The sequence below is a fragment of the Brassica rapa genome, chromosome A07 (genome assembly GCF_000309985.2).
Source record: "Brassica rapa cultivar Chiifu-401-42 chromosome A07, CAAS_Brap_v3.01, whole genome shotgun sequence".
NCBI lineage: Eukaryota > Viridiplantae > Streptophyta > Magnoliopsida > Brassicales > Brassicaceae > Brassica > Brassica rapa.
This window is the reverse complement of record NC_024801.2, coordinates 6,729,770-6,735,207: the sequence shown is the minus strand read 5'-3', so window position 1 is coordinate 6,735,207 and position 5,438 is coordinate 6,729,770. Positions and strand designations below refer to the sequence as shown.

The 5,438-nt window shown below is 44.7% G+C and overlaps 1 non-coding gene across 1 annotated transcript; it reads left to right on the top strand.

The window, feature by feature from the left end:
* Window positions 1-478: 478 nt before the first annotated feature.
* On the top strand, window positions 479-585 carry LOC117126974. The gene has a single exon (XR_004449735.1). It is a non-coding gene; the product is annotated as a small nucleolar RNA R71 (small nucleolar RNA).
* The last annotated feature ends 4,853 nt before the right edge of the window (window positions 586-5,438 follow it).

Genomic DNA, 5,438 nt, shown 5'->3' with positions numbered 1-5,438 from the left:
AGTCTTGGGTGGTGGATTTTGGTAGTAAGAGTTCGAGTAGCTCTTGATGTTGTTGAAGGGTTTTTGTTTGAAATTGTTGAACTTTGGTTACTTCTTTGGCCATTTCCAAAGAAGTTTCTGTTCCGCCCTAGTTTCCAAATTTCTGGAATCCGGTACCTCCGATGTAGTTCACATCTTCTTCTCCTTCTATATCTGCTACTTCTCCTTCAGCTGAAAAGACTGCTTCCTAAGAAGCTCGTGCACCACATCTAACTTAGCTCCTACTTCGTCCATCTGTTCCTTCCCGATAGAGGCTACAGACTTCTTCCGTTCAGAGTCAGTGTTTTCTGTGCTGCTGCTGTTAGCAAGGTTTTCGATAAGTCTCACAGCTTCCAACGGATTCCGAGTAGTGAAGTTTCCTTCACTCGCCGTATCAAGAGCCATTTGATACTGTAAGGCGAGACCTCGGAAGAAAGTGCTTAGCAGTTGCACTTCATTAAATCCATGGTGTGGACAGTCTCGCTGGAAAAACCTAAATCTAATCCACGCATCTTTGAAAGACTCTCCAGCCTTCTGCGAGAATGTGGAAATTTTGTTCCAAAGTTCTTCAGTGCGCGCTTCATCGAAGAAATTTCGTAAGAAAGCATTCTTGATGTCGCTCCAGGATGTTAAAGATCCTGTGGGTTGCTGCCTAAGCCAGTGCATCGTTTCTCCATTCAGCGTGTATCTGAAGAGCTTGCACAGCAGGTAATCTTCGGGGACTCCTTCCATCCGAATGGCAGCGATTAGATCCTCGAACCGTTCCAAATGGTCCATAGGATGCTCGTGCGGTAACCTAGAGTAGGGTATCTGCGACACGAGAGTGTAGTATTGAGGCTTCAGCTCGAAATTCTGCTTCTGGATCTCCGGAAGTCGAATAGCTGATCTGTTGGAATAGTACTCATCTGGCGATTGTAGTCGGCCAGTGGTTTCGATCGAGCGTCCTCATCTACAGGTTGAGCAGCTCCTGTAGCATCAGCTTCAGGGATTACAGTTCCCTGAGCATCTATTTTCTGACCTGTTGCATTATGCAGATGACTGACCTGGTCATACAGGTTTCCGTTCTCGTCCTGAGTTAGAATAATAATGTTTACCATTTTTGACGACACGGTATCGATCGACGTACGCGGTGTAGTATCGTTCGTTTTTGAACGATTGGGATCGATCGACGATGACGATCTGGTGTCGGTCGACGGTTGGTTGTGCGTATCGATCGACGACAAAGTCGTTGCGTCGAGCGATGTGGAACGTTTGACCTCTACGGATGGTGCGTTCCAAATGAGCAGGATCGTCTGAGAACAGTAAGTTTTTCTCCTTGTTGCTTCTGGTACCGCTGGGCATGCACCTGAAAAGACAAGAAAAAGATTATTAGAAAGGGGGTAGAGAAAAGAATAAGAATCAATAAAACTAAATCTAATGGCGATCAAAGCTCCCTGGCAACGGCGCCAAATTTGATATCACTCAAATTACCCTAAGGAGTGTTACTCTCATCAAAAGAGGTTCAGATGTAGTCCTTAAGGATCGAATCCACAAGGAGCCAGGGAACAATTAAATCTAGTGTTTATTAATTCTGAAGGTTGTAAATGTTTAAATGAAATAGCAATAGTAACAAGCGAGTAAATGATAAATGTAACTTGTTTGGAAATGATATTAGATGCAGGGCCACTATTCAGGTGTTGGAGATTATAATACCTATAGATGCCTAACTGTTGCATGCATGATATATTAGAGCTCATTCGCTTAACTCAGTGATCAGCTGTCGCATGTACCACTGGTTAACAGACTAGATCTTGTGTCTCACCGGTTAGATGCAGACAACAAGAGAGTGTCGATCGATAGTCTATTAAGACATCGACCGATACACCTTTGCCAACATCGATCGATTGTCAGTTGAGGACATCGATCGATGGGTTCTAGCCAGGCGTATGCGCGAGTATGAAATGCTCTACTAAGATTCTAAATTGGCGGTTAGCCCTCTCTAGCAATCCTAATATGATAGATAGATGTCAGGATGGGATAACAAGGGTGCTTGAGTATGCAATCCTATGATCAAGTTCTAGTGAGCAAGGATAAACAAGCAATGAATACAAATTCTATCATGAATATCACAACAAGGCAGATCTATAGTTTGGGGCTAATCCCACAAACCTATCTGAACCCTGGATCTAACAGTTGAACTACTCAGACATAGCAAAGCAATTCATATCAATAGAGAAATTGAAACTCATAGAATAGATGAAAAGAAATAGAAAACAAGTGATCTTCTCTCCCAAATGAAACTTGTAACAAAACTAGGTCTAGAAAAGCCCTCTTCTGCCGTCAAACACTTAGGCAGTATATATTCTACTAGGTTAAAAACTCGTCAGGGCATTTTGGTAATTTGTATTGGCCTTGGTTTTTAAGTCTGCTGGATCCAAAATGTCGCGTCTGGTGTCTCGACATCGATCGATGGTACTTGTGTACATCGATCGATGGTACTTGTGTACATCGATCGATATAAATCTTCATCTGTAGAGGCATTTCCTGATATCGATCATCAGAACTGATGCGCATCGATCGATTATTCTTCCTCTCGTCGACCTCTAAGTGGTCAGCTCGGGTGAAATATCCTTTAAGCTCCAAAATGCTCCAAAGTCATAGCTTTACTCCGAAATACACCTGAACCTGAAAACATACCTAGAAGAGTAGAAAACATAGATATATATATATATAGTAAAAGACTTATATACCATGGATAAAAATAGGTCAAATCCAAGGTATATCAGTAACCCCAGTTGACTTGAGTGCACAGGTTATTTCCCGACTTCGATGACAAAGTCGAGAAATAAGGGGCAAAGTGTTGGGGAAAAATATCCAGTATTATTTCCCCCAGGCTCCAGGCAGGACTCGGATCCCCGGATCCCTGGTAAATGGGTTCCCCGGATCCCCACCAGAGGGAACCCTGGGCTCGATCCCTGGAACCTACTCCCCTCCTAGAAATGGAAAACTTCCGACAAGGAGAACCTTCCATATTTCCGAATATGGAAGAGTTTAACCTAATGAAACTGACTTCTAGACGACTATATAAGAGCGACAACAGCCCTCAAGCAAGGGATCGACTTCTCCAAGGCTTAGAAACTAGGGTTAGACGGCTAGAATTAGGGTTCTTATAAAACATCTTGTAACGATACCTTGTTCTTGCCTATTCATCTAATAATACGTTTCTTCAAGCTTATTTTATTATTATTCTCTTTAAACATCCTAAAACCCTTACTAAATAACCACAAACACTCGAGGTTTACCAGCTTATCCATCGTTCGGTCGTACTCTAAAAGAGCCTACACGAAAAATCCCCTAACACACATCACGATGGGAAGGGCCAGACTGAAGGACGGCGAAAAAGACGCCCGCTACTGCCGTCTATTCTTCAAGAATCTGGAAGGAGCGGCGCTCAAGTGGTTCCTACGCCTTGAGCGAAACTCTATCGGAAGTTACTGACAGCTCGCATCGGAATTTCTCAAGCAATACTCTATGTTCATAGATAGAGAAACTTCCGATGTTGATCTTTGGATTCTGTCCCAGAGGGAAGACGAACCCCTCCGCGAGTTCATCAGCCGGTTTAAGCTGGTGATGTCCAGGGTCAGCGGGATAAACGACAAAGTGGCTATTGATGCGGTTATGGTACAAGTCGAATTTCAGAAAGTGGATAACCCTCGACAAACCGCGGACGATCCAGGATGCCCTCCACAAGGCGACGGACTACATCATAATCGAAGAGCAAACAAAATTCTTGTCGCAAAAGCACAAGCCGACAAGACCTTCCTCGAAAGATGTAGACCCAAAAACGAGAAGAAAAACTCTCGTAACGACAAGTACGTCCATCACGAGGGGGAAGAACTCCAAGGGGCGCACAACTATGCGATCAGTTCAGATCAAGGTCGAACCATGGGGAATACATGGATTCACAATCAATAATACGACGAAAACACCTTCTGCGAGTTCCACCAGTCCCGAGGAGACTCCACGACCAACTGCAAAGTCTTAGGAGCGAGATTGGCCGCAAAGCTACTAGCTGGAGAGCTCTCGGAAGTAACTAGCGTAAAAGATCTCATCCTCGAGACTGATCACCCCCCCAAAGATGGACAGAAATCCACCCTCGGAGAAGTCCCCTCAAATAAACCAATCCGGGGATAAACGCGGAAGAAGGCCGTACGACAAAGGAAATGACAACAATCGTCGCAGAGTCAACATGATCATCGGAGGATCGCAATACTGCAACGATACGGTTTTGGCCATCAAGGCTTACCAACAGAAGGCCGAATCAAGTGCAAACTGGCCTACATGGTCCCCTCCCCGAGATGGTTAAAGCAGCTCGATAACTTTTACGAAGGATGCAGCCGGCGGGATCGATCAACCTCACTGCGATCCACTCTTCTTAGATCTTGTCATCCGAGATCTGGAAGTTGGGAGAGTCCTCATTGACACGGGAAGCACGGTCAATGTTATCTTCTGCGACACTCTCAATCGGATGAACATCAAACTCGGAGAAGTAACTCCAACGCCAAAACCACTTACGGGTTTTTCGGGCAAAGTGTCAATGACTCTCGGATCGATCCAGCTGCCAGTCATGGCCAAGGAAATCACAAAAATTCTCGATTTCGCGGTGGTCGATTATCCTGCCATCTACAATGTGATCATGGGAACCCCATGGCTCAACGCCATGAAAGCCGTTCCATCTACATACCACCTCGGCGTCAAATTCCCAACTCAGAACGGAGTCGCAGCCATCTGGGGTTGTCAGAAACAGTCGCGGCTATGCTTCCTCGCGGAGCATAAGTTAAGGTAAATCGCGACTTCCGCAATGGCAACTCGCAAGCGCACGAAGTTAGCTCAACCTTCGGCCGAAACACTTCAAAGAAAGACGATTTGATATTGTCTGCTGACGCGAACGCTTCAGACACTGAAACTCAGCACGATTCCAAAGCCGACACTACGACTCAACCGGAAAACCCGGATAAAAACATTGACCCTGCCACGGTCACCACGATCAAGGCGGTCAGCATGGCGACAACCGCCGATTTTTAAAAGATGCGTCATTGTAATCGAGTTTTTTAATACTTTACTACAAAACACATATTTTCTTTTATTAAACACTTACGCTCCAATTAACGCAAAAAGTCTCATGACACACTTAGAAAATCTACAAACATTAGACTCTTATCAACGGCCTTATCCTGTCCAAATCACAAAGCAGTCATTCTTCAGCACCTAAAATATACGTACAGTCTTCGAAACAACTGCGAGACGTCGCCAAGTTAAAAATCGAAAACTCTGCAAATACTTGTCCGAACGCGATCATAAAAACCCGACAAATATTAACACCCCGTTCGTCGATTGGCCCCGACGAACACGCCAGACGTCTTAAACAAACGCAACTCGAT